At 42.3% G+C, this 18,960-nt stretch overlaps 1 protein-coding gene across 6 annotated transcripts in view; it reads left to right on the plus strand.

Annotated features, from left to right (window-relative positions):
- LOC130273722 (cadherin-6-like) overlaps positions 1-18,960 on the plus strand; it is a 445,459-nt gene that overhangs the window by 207,127 nt on the left and 219,372 nt on the right. The window lies entirely within an intron of this gene.

Below are 18,960 nucleotides of genomic sequence, written 5' to 3' on the forward strand. Positions count from 1 at the left end.
AGATAATCATTCCCTTTTCTGCCATTTTGGCAGGATTCCTGCTGCATATGTTGAACTGCACTGTGGGATCGAAACATAAGTAATGGGTATTACTGAAAAAAACAGAATCGTTCTGCTATTTCACACTTAATATATAAAATACGATAACATATTCTCCAAAGCCGATTCCAGAAAAATCCCCAGTTTAAATATAGTTTGTGTCGGGTGACCCTAAATAATTACTGTCAATTAGGAAACACATTACATTTCAATAGTGTTTTGAGTTTTATTTCACAGCTTACAAAAATAGGACATATAATTACTAGTAAAATATATACAGTGGCATCTATTACTCAGGTTTTCTTTTAAAGGGTACCACTTCGGTGTTTGGATCTTTTCACTCCAAACGTGGCACAAAATACTTTTTGATTGGAAAAAAGCATGTTTTCATAATACCATAAATATCTAAAGAAGCTCATCTGTATATGGGTTTGTGTCTGCTATTGCAGCTCAGCTTTATTGAAATGAATAGGTTTGTACCATAGACAGCCTGCGGACAGGGGTATTGCTGTTCCTGGAAGCTAATTGTGTTTTTTTATTTCCCTGTACAGCATTTTAAAAGTGAATGTGTCATCAATAAAACCTGTCTATAAGAGGCTCTTTATAATCTAAACCTGTATGTGCAAAGGCACCCAGAGTGGGAGTTAAAGGAGTTATCCAGAATTAGAAATGCATAGCTGCTTTCTTCCAAAATCACCTGTTCTCAGTTCGGTATTACAACTATAACAATACGACACAAAAAACTGACGACAAGAGCGGTGCTATTTCTTTTAGAAAGGAGCTTTGTTTTTCTAATTCTAGGTTCCCTGTTTGGGCAGAATTGATAGGATAAGGGTTAACCCAAGATATAAAGTTATTCCCTTTCCATAGGAAAGGAAATAACTAACTGATGGTGGGGTACAACAGATAGGACCCTTACTGGTCAGTTGTCCCCCTCCCCAAGGGAATGGAGCAACGCCAATCATACTTAACCACCAATTCATGCTGTCTTTGTGAGACTTCCATTCATTACTGAGAGCTAAACTTGTCTGTGTTTAAAAGTCCCATAGACAGTGACTAGAGTGGTGACCTAGTCTGTGCACTGCTGCACTATACATTCAGGGGACAATTAACCTGCATTTTTATGATCTGTAGGTGTCTGAGTTCATCCCCCACAATTAGCTTTTATTAAGCCTGCATTATATCGGCCGGCCCCCAGCTGATTCCTTTAGCTGGGGGCCGGTGTTAATAGCCGACATGCGGCGATTGCCGTGGGGGCGGCTATTAACCCTTTAGATTGCCACTGTCTAAGTTGACAGCGGCGTCTAAAGGGATATTTAAACCATCCCTGGTGGCCCAGTGGGGTGGATCGCCCCCCTGCAGCGCGATTGTGGGGGGGGGGGCGATCCACTGCTGAGGTAGCCAGAGGGCTTACCTCTTCTCCTAAGGGGACTAAAAGTGTAAGAAGAAAAAAAGTTAAATAAAAAAAAAAAAGTTTAAGTCATTTCCCCTTTTCCCAAATTCCATATAAAAAAATATGTAACCATAATAAAAATAAACATATGTGGTATCGCCACGTGCGTAAATGTCCAAACTATAAAAATATATAATTAATTCAACCGCACGTTCAATGGAGTACACGCAAAAAAGAACATATTTTTGGTCACTTTTTATACAATGAAAAAAAAAAGAATTAAAAGCAATCAAAAAGTCAAATCCAAAAATGGTACCGCTAAAAACTTCAGATCACGGCGCAAAAAATTAGCCCGTACGCAGAAAAAAAAAAGTTATAGGGGTCAGAAAATGACAATTTTAAATGTACTGTAAGCGGCCCTGAAGAAGCGGATGCGCTGAACCTGTGTGGATGATGGCGTGGGAGTCCCAGTTTGCTACCCCTGGCACAACTCGTCCACACAGGCTGCCAAGCTGACACGTGGCACTGGAAAGATGAAGCAAACTCATAGTCAGGAAATGCAGAAGGTCAGGGCAGGTGGCACAGGAGCGTAGTCAGAAACGAAGCAAGGAGTTCAGAACACAGCAAGGCAATACAGAACAGGAACGGAGGATCCCGTGCAGCAAGAACATCCTTGAAAGTCCCTTTTTAAAGGTGGCTCACAGGGCCTTGTCATTCCAGGCCAATTCGGAGGCTAGGGTGCGGAATTGAGTTCAATTGGGACAGAAGAGTCCCCTTTATGTAGGTTCAGTAGTGCAGTCTCGACTGAGGAGGCCCGTGCAGGTTTTTCAAAGACACAGAGGAATTCCGAAAGGAAGGCCTGCAGATTGGTGAACACTGGATAATTTCTGTCCCAGAGAGGAGTAGCCCAGGCCAGGGCTTTTCCAGAAAGAAGACTGATCACAAATGCCCCTTTAACACGCTCCGTCGGGAACTGGTCAGCCATAAGTTCCCAATGCACTAAACACTGGGTCACAAACCCTCTACACAATTTACGGTCGCCTTCATATTTTGTCGGCAGATACAGTCATATCTTGGAGCCTGCGGAAACCACGGAAGCTACAGACACTGGATGAGCCACTGGTTGTGGCTGTTGCAACTGTTGTGCGATGAGGAGTAGTGATGAGCGACATTGGCCACAAATTTGCAATATTTTGCAAATATATAGATGAATATTATTCCTATATTTGCGATTTTCACATATTCCTTATATTCACAGATTTGCGTATTCGAGGAAGAAAACAGTGAGGGGGTGGGCAACTTTACTATTGGTTGCTAGTGATGTTGTTGATAACCTCTGACAAGTGTATTTGTATCATTCTAATTGGCCCACAAGTTAAAAGAAGGAATATCCGCATATACGAATATGCGCATATGCGAATATGCGCATATGCTGGGAAAAAATTAATATTCGTAATTTCGAAAATATAGTGAATATATTAGCAATATTCGCGAATTTGCAATATTTCCGATATAAATTCGAAATTTGAATATTCGCGCCCAACACTAGTGAGGAGCTGCTGCATCACTGTGGATAACTGGTTCATTTGTTGTGCTTGTTGCTCTATCTGCATAGACTGTTGTGCCACAATAGCAGAAAGATCAGCGACATTCAGCAGAGGCACCTTGGCGGGATCCATGGCTGGATCTTACTGTAAGCGGCACTGAAGAAGTGAATCCGCTGAACCTGTGTGGATGATGGCGTGGGCAATACCAGGGAGCGGAGTCTAAGGTACCGCTGGAATTCACCAGAGCCCACCGCAAAGCGGGATGGACTTGCTGTGGCAGGCAGCACCCAAGTCGCTACCCCTGGCACGACTCCTCCACACAGGCTGCCGATGTGACACATGGCACTGGAAGGATGAAGCAAACTTGTAGTCAGGAAAAGCAGAAGGTCAAGGGCAGATGGCACCGGAGCAATGAGCACAAAGATCCGGCAAGGGGAAACAGGAAGGGCTGACACTTATAATGTCAGCAAGCAACAGTAACCAATTAAGGGCGTACTTGCCCTTTAAATCGCAGAGAGCCGGATACACACGGCGGCGACCTGGGACAGCGGAGGAAGCAGGAGGTGCGCAACAGCCCCGCGTTCGCATGCGGGCGCATAGCGCGATGCGAACCACAGAACCGCCGCCAGAGGAGGACGGGGCAGGAGAGAGCTCAAGGCCAGCGTGTCTGGCTGGAGCACTAGTTGTAACACATATTCATTTTTGTGCATGTAATTATGATTTTTTCCAGAAGTAAGACAAAGTCAAGCCTATATAAGTAGGGTATCATTTTAATCATATAGACCTACAGAATAGAGAGAAGGTGTCAGTTTTTTACCCAAAAATTTACTGAGTTGAAACGGAAGCCCCCAAAATTTACAAAATGTTTTTTTTTTCTTCAATTTTGTCGCACAATGATTTTTTTTTTGTTTCGATGTAGATTTTTGGGTAAAATGACTGATGTCATTACAAAGTAATGGATAGATTTTTAGTTGCAAAATTTAAAGGGTTATGATTTTTAAAAGGTAAGGAGGAAAAAGCGAAAGTGCAAAAATGGAAAAATTATCGTTCCTTGAGTTTGATAAATCTAAAAGGGGAAAGGGGGTGGCTCAACAGATGTTGAAAGCAGGTTTTTAATGAGTACAGGTATAAGGTTGTGTACCTAATACAACCTCATGAATTGTAGGAGAAAAAGAAGGGTATTACCGTCCTCAAGCTAAATCCTGTAAATGTGTGCATATGTGTTAGTGAGAAAGGTTAAGGCAATGAGTGCTAAAGAAATGAGTTTAAAATTATTTATATTTATTATTTCATAAAAAATACACATACATCAGTGCTTTATGTGTGATGTCTGCAGGGCCCATGCAGATCACCCATAAAGCTCTGTATAATAAAAGTTCTAAAAGATACAGTGCAAAATATGTACACTGCTGGCTATGAGCCCGTATACTGTGGAGCTCTACGTGTTTGCCGCAATGAGTATATATTGTGGAGTTTGTTAGTATACCATGTGTACCGCATTTGTTTTGCCATTATATATGGCTACTGGTGGTTAGCATATTTAAATATACAGGTAAAGTATGTAAAAATATGTAGTATATAAACCTTTTTTGTTGTGCCAACATTCAGGATCACCAAACCTGTAAATAAGGAAAGTCATATGGCATTGTATGCTAAATCCAGAAATGCTGTGGAGTAAAAGGACAGTAAATTCCTGCCTTCTGTAGAGGTTATTGCATCGGCGCTATGCGCCGTTCCTTATGAGTACAGAGAGGAAGTTTATGCATATATTTAGTGTGATGGTGTGCACTGCTCGCGCTGCTCACCCGATGCGCTTGTCCTTATGCATATGGTAGAAAAGTCATGCTGTACATACAGTTATTAGGTGTGCGCTGCTTTTGCTGTTCACCCGATGCGCTGATCTTTACAAGTGTGGAATAAAAGTTATGCTATGCATACAGTTAGTGTAATAGGCATGCACTGCTCGCGCTGCTCACCCGATGGAGATCCCACATAGCTCTCACACTTACCTGTCGTAAGCTCAAACCGGTCTCCTCCTCGCTGTCCGACTGGAGGGGGGTAAGGTCAAGGCGGGCCTAGGGAGGGAGAGGTCAGGTGGGGGAGGTCTGTCGCTGGAAGTAGATGGTTACGTTTACAGATGATGATAGCTCTCCGACTTGAATTTCCATATAAGTCAGAGAACGTTCTTCATCTGTAAATGTCATCATCTACTTCCAGCTACAAACTTCCTCCACCTGACCTCTTCCTCCCTAGGCCCGCTGTGATCTTACCCGCGCCAGCTGGTCAACGAGGAGGAGACCACTTGAGCTTACGACTGGTAAGTGGGAGAGCTACCTGGGAGGTCCATCGGGTGAACAGCGTGAGCAGCGCACACCTAATAACTGTATGTACAACATAACTTTTCTTCCGCATGCATAAGGACTAGTGCATCGGGTGAGCAGCGCACACCCATCACACTAAATATATGCATAAACTTTATCTCCGTACTCATAAGGAACGGCGCAAAGCGCCGATGCACTAACCTCTACAGAAGACAGGAATTTACTGTCCTTTTACTCCACATAATTTCTGGAGTTGGCACACAATGCCATATGACTTTCCTTATTTACAGGCTTAGTGTACCTTAGTGTGCACACATTAAGCAACCTCAAAGCCATCTTCAATTTTTGCAGACACCAGGACTTATATCGTGTCAGCAAATTGTTTACCCAGAAGGAGCTATATGTTATAAGTTATAATTGTCATCCTGAATGTTGGCACAACAAAAGAGGTTCATATACTGATATATTTTTACATATTTTACACGTATATTTAAATATGCTACCTACCAGCAGCCACATATAACGGCGAAACAAACACCATACTCATGGTAAACTAAAAAAAACTCTACAAAATATACTCATTGTGGCAAACAATGAACTCCACAGTATACAGGCTCATAGCCAGCTGTGTACATATTTTGCACTGTATCTTTTAAATTTTATTTAAAAACTTTTATTGTACAGTGGGTGATCTGCATGGGCCCTGCAGACAACACACATAAAGCACTGATGTATGTGCATTTTTTATAGAGTTTGCCCTATCAGATACAATGTTCTCATTTTCCATTATGTCCCAGTTTTCAACTTCCAGAAAGCATGCCAGCACAGCGTTAAACTTTTCTCCCTGCTTAACCCCTTGGAAACGGAGACCATTTTAACCTTAAGGACCAGGCCATTTTTTTGCAAATCTGACCACTGTCATTTTAAGCATTAATAACTCTGGGATGCTTTAACTTTTGAATTTGATTCCGTGATTATTTTTTCGTGACATGTTCTACTTTATGTTAGTGGTAAATTTTCGTCAATACTTGCATCATTTCTTGGTGAAAAATTCCAAAATGTCATGAAAAATTTGAAAATTTTGCATTTTTCTAACTTTGAAGCTCTCTACTTGTAAGGAAAAATGGAGATTCCTAATAAATTATAAATTGATTCACATATGCAATATTTCTGCATCATAAAGTTGACATGTTTTTACTTTTTGAAGACTTTTTGAGGGCTTCAAAGTTTAGTAGCAATATTCCAATTTTTAATAAAAATTGCAAAATCAGAATTTTTTAGGGACCAGTTCAGTTTTGAAGTGATTTTGAGGGTTTTTATGTTTAAAATACCCCATAATGGACCCCATTATGAAAACTGCACCCCTCAAAGTATTCAAAATCACATTCAGAAAGTTTGCGCTCTCACTCCTAAGCCTTGTTGTGCGTCTGCAGAGCACTTCACATCCACATATGGGGTATTTCCGTACTCAGGAGAAATTGCGTAAATAATTTTGGGAATCTTTTTTTTCCCTTTCACCTCTGTGAAAGGTATGGGGCAACACCAGCATGTTAGTGTAAACAATTAAAACAATTTACACTAACATGGTGATGTAGACCCCAACTTTTCTTTTTCAAATGGGGTAAAAAGAGAAAAAGGCAATTTCTCCCGAATATGGAAATACCCCATGTGTGGCCCTAAACTGTTGCCTTGAAATATGTCAGGGCTCCAAAGTGAGAGAGTGCCATGCGCATTTGAGGCCTAAATTAGGGATTTTCATCGGGACAGACCCAGATGCAAGCATTACACTTGCCTCCGCAGCCAAATTACGCTACGGCAGTGTTTTCCAAACAGGGTGCCTCCAGCTTTTGCAAAACTCCTAGCACGCCTGGACAGTCAATGGCTGACTGGCAATACTGGAGACATTTTTTATTTTTACTGTGGGGGGGGGGGGGGGGGGTTGGTTGTGTAAGGGTGTGCATGGAGTGTTTTACTTTTTATTTTGTATAGTGTAGTGTAGAGAATTTTCCGCAGCTTAAACCTAAAGCGGGAAACTCACTGTAAATCCCAGTTCGTGTGAATGTACCCTGTACTTTTTTGGGGGGAGGGGGGGGAGGGCGAGGAGTTGCAAAACTACATCTCCCAGCATGCACTGACAGACAGTGCATGCTGGGAGTTGTAGTTTTGCCACAGCTGGAGGCACAATGGTGGGGAAACTCTGAGGTTACTGTGGTCTCCAAACTCTGGACCTCCAGATGTTGTAAAACTACAACTCCTAGCATGCCCAGACAGCCAAAGGCTTTCTAGGTATGCTGGGAGTTGTAGTTTTGATAACTTTTACAAGGCTGCAGTGAAGATCACTCAACAACGATCTTCACTGCCGCCTGCCATCTCCGCGCCGCAACCGCCGGTCACAGCCACAGCTCCTTGTCGCCGCACAGCCCCTGATCCCTGACCGGTGTCAGCCCCTAATTGCCGGTAAGCAGGTAGGCAGCTCAGCAGCCCCCGCCTCCCCCGAACTAGACTTCCTCAACTTTAACCCCAGCCCCCCTCCTGCCATTAGTCGGTCAGTCCTGATCGACCAATGGCAGGGGATAGGAGGAGGTGACACCCCTGCTTTCTCACTCCTATCCTTCATATTGATCGGGCTGTCTCTGACAACCCTGATCACCTTTATTTTCCATGCAGTCAGGTCACTAGAGACCCGATCAGCCTGGAAAAGTTGTGATTCGCCGGTCAGAATTGACCGACGAATCACGGCGATCAACGACATGGGGGGTCTCGGGACCCCCCTAGGCGATGTGCTGGTATGGCTGCTGATAGATATCAGCAGTCATCCTGTTCCAAAATCCTGATAGATATCAGCAGTCATCCCGTGTGTGGCAGTGACCGGAATTCCCATGGGCGTACAGGTACGCCCTCGGTCCTTAAGTACCAAGGTGCAAGGTTTGTACCTGTTTGCCCTTTGTCCCCAACAGGTTAAAGAGGGGCAGGTTGTTAAGTTGGGACTTGGACCATATTGTGAACGCCACATGTGGGCGTGGGCTGTGTCAAATTATGCACTTCTTAACTTGAGACAATTCCTTTAAGGATTAGAAGTGAACCAGCCAATAGCAGTTCCCACTCTGGTGGACTTAACACCACAACATTTTACGTGGTTATCATCTACCTGTGGTCAACTTAAAAAAACATGAGATCACAAACCTTATTCCAGTTTCTTGACATACCTTACGTTCCTGGTATATGTGGATTTATAGTTTATCTGACAGTTCAAGGAATCAGTCAGATGGGTATGAACTAAATTTTAATAATGGGAGTGAATATCAGATGATTGGTGTGTTTATACAGTCAGGGAGTGTGTATTAGGCCTACACACCCCTCAATTTACAAAATAACAAAATATAAACCCTCATATCTCAGGAACAGAAGGGCATATCAAGAAACTGTAAAAAGGCTTAGCCACAGATACTCTTTAAATAGGTGGCATACAATACTTTGTTACCTTGTATGAATCATTGCATTGCATCTGTGACCACACAAATTCAGCCGAAACAATGAAGATCAGCTACTCACCTAGGAAACTTCATTGTAAAAGAAAGGTAGCCAAAATAGGATAGCCCTATTCATTTCTTATATGCAAAATTATGATATTGTTATATTAGATTGTGAACTTTGTCTTCAGGTAAAAGTACAAGGGGAGGGGGATGGGATGATTTCTTCATCAGTACAGCAAGTTTCTTAGTCAGTGTCAATTGAAAGCATGTGATGTACTTTCCAATTCTGCTCTGCATCTGTGTATTAAGCTAGGTGTCATGGAGAATGCAGAGCTGTTGATTTTTTTCTCACCATCTGTACATTTGCTTGCAATCGATCTGTCTTTTCATCATTTTTACCAATATGTTTTAATTATAGAATTCAGATGGAAATGTTTATAGCCTGCATATTTTTCTACATTAATATAAAAGCATAAACAAGCTATTAGGTTGTGGTCACATTTCACATTTTGGGACATTTCTATTTCTTCCAAAGACAATAAGACGTAAAAAGATTTTTAGGTTTACTTCTGCTTTCATGCTATAATACAGGGGCGGACATATCGCCTGTGCAGCCGGTTCAGCGGCACAGGGCCCCCACTTTAGACAGTGAGTCTGCAGCCACCGACCCGGGCCTGACGAGGGACGTTGCGCAAGTGACGTACCTCTGCAGACCTGTGCAGGAGGACGTCAGTGACATCACTCGTCAGGCCTCCGGGGAGGAGAAGCGCTGTGCAGGCCAGGTAAGTGTGTCTCTGTGTGTGTGTGTGTCTGTGGGTGTATGTGTGTGTGTGTCTGAGTGTGTGTATCTGTGTGTGTATGTGTGTGTTGGGGGGAATCTATGCCACCAAATGTGGGGAAACTGCTACCTAATGTAGGGTATCTATGCTATCTAATGTGGGGAAACTGCTACCTACTATGGGGAAACTGTTACCTATTGTGGGGAATATATGCTACCTAATGTGGGGAAACTATGCTACCTAATGTGGGGAAACTATGCTGCCTAATGTGGGGAATCTTTGCTACCTAATGTGGGGAATCTTTGCTACCTAATGTGGGGAATCTTTGCTACCTAATGTGGGGACATTATGCTACCTAATGTGGGGAATTTATGCTACCTAATGTGGGGAAACTGCTGCCTAATGTAGGGAATCTATGCTAGCTAATGTGGGGAATCTATGCCACCTAATGTGGGGAATATATGCTACCTAATGTGGGGAAAAGGCTACCTAATGTGGAGAAACTATGATACCTAATGTTGGCAAACTATGCTACCTAATGTGGGAAAACTATGCTTCCTAATGTGGGGAATCTATGCTACCTAATGTGGGTAAACTATGCTACCTAATGTGAGAAACTATGCTGCCTAATGTGGGGAAACTATGTTACCTAATGTGGGCAGACTATGCTACCTAATGTTGGGGCCTTAATGAGCTGTGGCATATGGGGGGGCCTCAATAAATAATTAACAACTGATATTATGGGGGGGGTCCAGCTTAGCAACTGACATGGGTGGGGCCCCCCTGAGAAAGTGACATATGGGAGTCCACCTGAGTAAGTGACATGAAAGGGTGGGGCGGGGGGTTCTGAATAATTGATGTATGAGAAGGGGGCCCAGGCATTCTTTGCACAGGGGCCCTCTGCTCTCTGTGTCCACCCCTGCTATAATATACTGCAAAGTAGCAGGTAAATAAACAGCACCATAGTGAACCTGGCCTTAAAGCTCATTTCCAACTCCTAAAACTAAAGCAGAGTGTTATAAAATAACTAAGAAATAATATTTACCTCTGCCGTCCCCTAACAATCAACAGCAAAAACTTTGACAGTCTGCCATTAATGATGTGACACATCATATGACCTTAACAACCAATATCAGTCTCATTAATCACTTGCTAATATACTTTGTTTAAAAAAAAATTCTATGTTTTATTTGTGGTTAAAAAAGCTCAAGAGCACATTTTCCCCCATCTTATGCACAGACGTTGGACGTTGGACTGAAGTCTAAACACAGAAAGTACAGCCTGGAGTGCTGAGGGGGGGGGGGGGTGTCCAGCCTTATCCAATCATAGCTTCTTTCACACTTAACTGCCATATGCTGTTGGTTTGACACCCCACCCCCCCTCAGCACTCCGGGCTGCACTTCCTGTGTTTGGGCTTTGGTCCAAAGTCTGTGTATGAGATGGGGAAAATGTGCTCTTGAGCTTTTTTAAGCACAAATAAAACATAGAAAACTCCATTTTTTTTTAAACAAAGTATATTAGAAATATTTTTTATTTATCATAAGGAGTCCAATAGAAAAAATTATTTTTAATGAGAGCGACCATTTAAAGAGTACCTCTCATGATCTTTTTAAATGTTATAATCCTCCCAATTCACTGCCCCATCATGATAAGTCACCCCCTGCCTTTGTTTTTATTATTTTTTAGTTTTATACCTTGATATTGCTCTGTATTTTCTGCTCAGTGTCAGTCAGATTCACAGACTGGGAAGGGGCGTTACCCAGCAGGTGTGACATTATCTGAAGTCACACAGGGGAGAACTTCCTCCCTCACTTTGCTAAACACAGCCCAGAGCAGTTCAATGTGAGATAAGCTATGATTGGATAAGGATTCACTGACCCCCCCCTCAGCACTCCAGACTGCATTTCATGATTTTGGACGTCTGCCAGGCCAGATGGGGAAATTGTGCTCTGGACAAGTAGGGAGACACTTAGTGGCAGCTTTTTTAAACACAAATAAAACAAACTTCATTTTTTTTAAACAAAGTGCAATCTGAAATATTTTTTTATTTACTATAAGGAATGCAATAACAAAAATTAGTTTTAAAGGGGTACTCCCCTTTTTTTAAATCAACTGATACCAGAAAACTAAACAGATTTGTAAATTACTTCTATTAAAAAATCTTAAACCTTCCAGTACCTATTATCTGCTGTATACTACAGAGGAAATAGTTTTCTTTTTGGAACACAGAGCTCTCTGCTGACATCATGACCACAGTGCTCTCTGCTGACATCTCTGTCCATTTTAGGAACTGTCCAGCGCAGCATATGTTGATGTCAGCAGAGAGCTCTGTGTTCCAAAATGAAAACCATTTCCTCTGTAGTATTCAGCAGCTAATAAGTACTGGAAGGATTAAGATTTTTTAATAAGAAGTAATTTACAAATCTGTGTAACTTTCTGGCACCAGTTAATAAAAAATAAATAAAAAAGTTTTTTCACGGGAGGATTAGGATTTTTTAATAAAAAATGATAGTGGCCATTTAAGTATAGCATGCAATTTGTTATAATCACTAATATATGCTGTTTACTTTACATTATTATTGTGTAGGTCATTTTATTTAAGTGTATGTCTTTAAGGGCTTCTCAAAATTTCCAAAACACCTCTAATTTCCTATTTCCTAGTAGAATGAGTGATAAAGTCAAGTTTTATGTGGGGAATTGGTTGCATCTGCCCAGGTTCACATGAACCATATGTTGAAGTCCCCTTGTGACAGAGGAACTGCTTGCTTCCCTCTAGGTGAGAATTGTATGTGCATCACTCCTTCAAAACAAAAAGAACCATAAAGGAAATTTATCAGTCCCATTAAATTTTATTTCCCAGCTGATGAATAATATATTTAGAGCTGGTTTGAGACCGTTTCTTTCACCATGTTAGATATTAAATGGATGTTTTTTAAGTTCTCTGCTGAGTCTGAATTTGGAATGAAATATGGTGAAAACCTAAACACACAGTTGATTATCACTATATATTTAAGGAGTGCTTCTTCCTTACTAAAATTAAAAAATTTAAGCAAGCGTGAAATTATAATGCCTCATACCCTCCTAAATTATTATTATTATTATCAAGATTCTATTTGTAATACAGGGGTGTGGAAATTTTATAACAAACTACTTGTCCACGGGACTAAAATGGAGCAAAATCTACTTGTTCCTCATGACGATCCACTTGTCCGGACCAATTTTCGCTTTTACGCTCTAATTTTTTCCTCCTTGCCCTATAATAGCCATAACTACCCACTATAATGACACCTTTTAATTTTTCAATAACATATTCTCTGAAACAACAAAAAAACAAAACAAAAAAAAAAAAATATATATATATATATATATATATATATATATATTAAGGGAAGTGAAATTGAAATAGTAAAAGATAATTTAGCAGATTTGGTTGTTTTCTTTTCTGCGCCATTTACCTTGTGGTTAAGGTAACATGTTAGTTTTATACTTTAGGCCGCCTGATTACAGCAATACCAGATTTGTATCGTTTACGTCATGTTTTACTAATTCTAAACTTTTTCAAATTTTTTTTAATTGCCATTTTTTAACCCCTGTAGCTTTATTTTTTTCCGCATACCAGGCTGTATGAGGGCTACCTGCGATTGCGCTGCGGGGGGCGATCCACCCCACTAGCCCACCAGGGAGCATTCACATGTCCCTTTAGACGCCGCTGTCAGCTTTGACAGCGGCGATCTAAAGGGTTAATAGCCAGCCGCGGCGATCGCTGCATCCTGGCTATTAGCGGCGGCCCCCGGCTACTGAGAACAGCCAGGGGCTGCAGAGTATGGAGCGGGCAGGAATCCCGAGCCCGCTCCATACTCCCCTGTGAGCGCCGCAAGCATCTCCCCGTGCAGACATGCTTCCTCCCCTCAGCTCTCCGAAGCTACAGCTTGGGGGAGTGAAGGCAGAGGACGCAGGTCTGCTCGGGAGCAAGAAGCCACGCCCCCTCATCTCCCCCCGCACGTCTGCAGAGCAGGGGAGAGAAGACATACACAGCTTCTCATCTCCCTTGCTCTGCTTCGGAGGACACAGGCTGCAGAGTATGGAGCGGGCAGGAGTCGGGAGCTTGCTCCATACAGACCGCAGATCACCGCCGCATTTGTCAGGTCCGGCCCTGCTTGCCCGAAGCCGGGCTAAGGGCCGGACAAATTCACCTGCCCGGCGCCCAAAACTGCTAGTCCCGGGTGTCGGGCGATAGGAATTCCACATCCCTGTATGGTCATGTATTGCATGTTCATAAATATACCTGTCTCCTGGGGACATCCATATCCAAACCCAATTTATATCATGGCTGGATGAGGTCATACATCCACTTTCTTATCAGTGAATTCTCTATGATTAACTTCACATGTGTATTTCCTTACCAAAATGCTGTGCTTTTTATGAATAGTTAAGCAGGTGGAGGTTCTGAGAGCGGACCTGTCATCAGGTTTTAGAGTATAAAGAGCATGGCAGTATAGGGCTTTTGACCCTGAAGACCTGCAAACCTTTAATTCTATCCTTCCATTGCTCAGATATCAGAGTTGAAAAAGCTGTTAACCCCTTAAGGATTCAGCCCTTTTTTGCAATTTTGACCACTCTCACTTTATGCATTAATAACTGTGAGGGTAAGTTTCTACTTGTTTTTTTGTCCTGCGTTTTTTTGTTTGAAAAAAAGGCCTGAAAAAAAAGCAGTGAAATTTCCTGCGTCTGGCGTTTTTTATGGTGTTTTTTTAATTTGTGTGGAAATTGCACCTTTGCAGTTTTTTTTTGTACCCAAAATTAGTCGGGTACCAAAAAAAAAAAAAAAAAAAAAAAAAAAGGAGGCAGTAGTGATGGCAAAATTTTTATTTAACGAAATTTATATATGTTATAACAAAATATTAATACATTTTTAATAAAGTGTGTGTGTTTCACTTTTTTACTCTTTATTTTTTTTATTTTTTAGGTAGTACTACTACTCCCAGCATGGGGAGACTGTTCCACGATGGGAGTAGTAGTACTTGTACTAATAGACATATCGCCCCGGGTGTCCATAATATACCAGAAATGTGGAGCGGCTCTATACAACACTCGCATCTCTGCTCTGTACTCCGGCCAGTGATGTGAATAGAACATCACTCATTCATATTTTACACCCAGAGTGGTGATTGGCCGGATGGTTGTAGCCAATCACAGCTCTCAGATGGAAATATGAATGAGTGAGTGGCCGGCCGGAGTATAGTGCAGAGATGCGAGCGCAGAAGAAAGCAGCTCCATCTCTGCAATAGATAGGATGATCGCAGCGGGTGTCAGTAGTGAAACCCGCTGTGATCTGTTCTTACCTGCCGGTATTACTACTCCCAAAATGGAGCGCACTCTGCTCCTTGCTGGGAGCTGTAGTACCTGCATTAATAGACAGATCGCAGCAAGTGTATTTTCTGAGACCTGTTGCAATCTGTCTATTAATGCAGGTACTACAGCTCCCAGCATGGAGCAAAGTGTGCTCCATGTTGGGAGTAGTAGTACCTGCAGTTAAGGAAAGATTACAGTGGATTTCACTCCTGACACCCGCTGTGATCCTCCTGTATAATGTATAGATGCGGCCGGCCGCACTTCTATGGTCTCCTGCACTGATGTATATATATACACATATTCATATTTCCCACAGAGAGCTATGATTGGCTGGAACCATCTGGCCAATCACAGCTCTCTGCGGGAAATATGAATAGGTGTATATATACGTCCTTAAGTAGAAAAAGTCTGTTAGTCTGGCACTGTGCTCTGTGTGTGTATGTTTTAAATCCCTGTGCAGGAACTAGTTAGGTGGGGTGCTATATCCAATAGGGAACATAACGCTCAATAACAATTCCAATAAAAAGGTATAAAGGATAGCACTCACCACCTTGGAGGATTAAGAAAATCTTTTTCTTTTATTGCATGTGAATCATAAAGTGTGGCGTGCAGCAGAAGACATGATTTGCAGCGGGCAAGGATGCCGGGGCGCTCCGAGCACTGATGATAACAGCTGTTTCATAGGAAACTCCTGCTTCTTCAAATCATGCCTCGTGTCGACGTCAGTACCGGTTATAACACCTGTGGGAACTGACGTCAGCAGGTGAACATGTGACATAATGGTGCAAAAAACAATTACATTAAAAAAATCATAAAATCCCGCAATGCTGTGCAAAATTAATCCTATACCTATAATCCATTTATAGGAATACACCTAGATTTAATTTGTCATTTAATCCAAGCTTGCCGTGCGCGTCCGTGTGGAGAATCCATTTTGCCTCTGCGTGGAGCAGCGCTTTCTTTCTATCTATGCCTTCACTTGATAGGATCCTCAAGCCCCCATGGTGCCAGAACAGTGGACCCCCCCACATGTGACCCCATTTTGGAAACTACACCCTCACAGAATTTAATAAGAGGCGCAGTGAGCCTTTACACCCCACTGGCATTTGACAAATCTATGGAACAGTAGGCTGTACAAATGAAAAATAAAATGTTTCACTTTCACGGACCACTGTTCCAAAAATCAGTCAGATACCTGTGGGGTTTAAATGCTCACTGCACCCCTTATTATGTTCCATGAGGGGTGTAGTTTCCAAAATGGGGTCACATGTGGGGAGGGGGGTGTCCATTGTTCTGGCACCATGGGGGCTTTGTAAACACACGTAGCCTTCAATTCTAGACAATTTTTTTTCGCCAAAAGCCCAGTGGTGCTCCCTCTCTTATGAGCATTGTAGTGTGCCAGCAGAGCACTTTACATCCACATATGGGGAGATTTTTTCACTATTTTCCCTTGTGAAAATGAAAAATTTATGGTAACACCAGCATTTTAGTGAAAACATTTTTTTTTCTCATTTTTCCATCCAACTTTAATGAAAATTGTCAAACACCTGTGGGGTGTTAAGGCTCACTATATTGGCTGTCATGCAGGCTGAGGATTGTAGTTATACAAAAGCTGGAGGCACACTGGTTGCAAAACACTGAGAGTTTACTTAACTCAGTGTTTCACAACCAGTGTGCCTCCAGCTGTTGCAAAACTACAACTCCCAGCATGTATGCTCTATCAGTGCATGCTGGGAGTTGTAGTTTGTAACAGCTGGAGGGACACTGGTTGTGAAACACTGATTTAGTTAACAAACTCAGTGTTTTGAAACCAGTGTGCCTTCAGCTGTTGCAAAAAGCTACTCCTCTCAGCATGCAGTGACAGCCAAAGGCCATGCTGGGACTTGTAGTTATGCAACAGCCAGAGGCATACTACTAAAACTCCCAGCATGCCCTTTGGTTGCCCGTGCATGCTGGGGGTTGTAGTTATGCAACAACTGGAGGCACAAAAAATGTGTCTCCAGCTGTTGCACAACTACAACCCCCAGCATGCACAAACTACCAAAGGGCATGCTGGGAGTTGTAGTTGTGGCTTTTGCTGTTGCATAACAACAACTCCCAGCATGCCCTTGTCTGCATGCTGGAAGCTGTTGCTTAGCAGTGAAGATCTGTCGTCGCCGCCGCCTCCGCTGCTGTGGCCCCGATCCTGATGCCGGGAATCGGGTGCCCCAGCCTCAGGTGAGGGCTCCTGCTCTCACACTCCAGAACAGGGGCGGAGCGGGTGGCATTAGGGACACTCCTACTGCAGGCGTCCTTATTCGTCGGCCGATAACGGCCGAAGAATCAGGACGATTGTGAGGTTGCACCAGTGCCACCTCACTCCTGCGATCATCCTTTTTTCCAGGTCACCGGGACCCGATTGACCCAGAATTGCCGCAGATCTCTGATCTGAATTGATCAGGATCTGCTATTGTCACGGGATGCCTGCTGAATGATTTCAGCAGGCATCCCAGTCCGGTCCCCGCCCGGTGAGCGTCGGGGACCGGATATGCTCAGGGCATACAGGTACGCCCTGGGTCCTTAAGGATCGGCGATGCAGGGCGTATGAATACGCCCTGCTTCCCCAAGAGGTTAAAATTAGGCCCCTGGACATTCCCATTGGTTGCTAGAGCCAAGAAGTTTGGCCCTTCACCAGTTAGTCACTTCTTGCTGTGCTCTAACCATTTCCTCTACCCTTTTGTCCCCTAATTCACACTACAGTTTTATATGAGATACAGCTGTAACCTATCTCCTATTCTCCCTGTTACTGCAGCTCTTGCACACAGGAGAGCAGCTTCAGGCTGCATCACACACACTACAAGGAGGGGTCCAAGCTGCCAGGAGGGTCTAGTAGGTGATTATGTCATTCTGAACAGAGCTGGGATGCAATGGATGAAACTGTAGGAATAGTGTTGGTTTGTGATCCTTGATTAAAATTGTCTTAAAAACAAAGTCTTTCACCTATCTCCTACCATGATTTCATGGTTATATAGAAGAAAGGCTCAAAGTGAAGGAAATCGAAAGATCAGTATGATTTGTAGGTCTGATGAGTCCTTAAATGTGTTTATATCTTTTCATGGAAAATTCCCTGCTCTCTCATCATTGATATAATTTCCTATCACCATGTTCATGTTCTGCAAAATTCTGGAATTTTATTTTAATTTTTGAAGTTCTTGTTTTTAAGTTGACAATTTTAGGGAAGTTTCTATTGGAAAAGATCTAAGTAAAGAAGTTTGCTACTGAAAATGAAATGTTAAAGAAGGAATCCATCACTGAATGTTAATCTCTATGGATATAGGTCAGTTTGAATGATGTGTATAGGTCACTGAATAATAAATTTTCAATCCACAAAAGTAGGCCATCAGACCTCATGAGAGGACAATTAAAGTATTAAAATTCAGCTGGTCACACTCCGGCTCTCACACACACAAACTAATAAATATATTTATATGTATTTTTACTACAGTATTTGCAGTGAACAATTGGTTAAAAAATAAATAAAAAGCTGTTATTTTCCTTTTAGCCATACTTACATGTAATTTCTGCTGAAAACTGAAAATATCCCAAATCTTTCACCTCAATAACCTATTTCTCTTAAGATAAGCCATCAGCTTTAAATGTATCAGAAGAATTTAACAGATGTGGGTATTTAATGGACGTGAGACCTGTGTATCAGATGACACGGCATAAATATAACATTAACTTAAGACCTTACACAGTGCAAAGCAATCACTTTTTAGCACATGCAGGACAGAAATTGATTGAGTGCAAATCACAGGAGAATAAATTGCCTTATCACTGGCAGGCCAAATAGTGTTTGAGAGCTGAAAATGTTAGGTGACAAATAGTTTTCCACAATTTACCAAATAGAACATGCTTCCTGGATGCTAATTTAGATTGAGTCTGGTATGGTTCATTGCTCCTTTTGTATGCTGCAGGTAGCAAAAGAGACTAAGTAAATGTTGACATAATGATCTTATTGAAGCCTGTAACCTGCCAGTGTAGCTGTCATATTTTTCTGCCTAATAACAAAAACAC

This window comes from Hyla sarda, chromosome 5 (assembly GCF_029499605.1).
Source record: "Hyla sarda isolate aHylSar1 chromosome 5, aHylSar1.hap1, whole genome shotgun sequence".
Classification (NCBI taxonomy): domain Eukaryota; kingdom Metazoa; phylum Chordata; class Amphibia; order Anura; family Hylidae; genus Hyla; species Hyla sarda.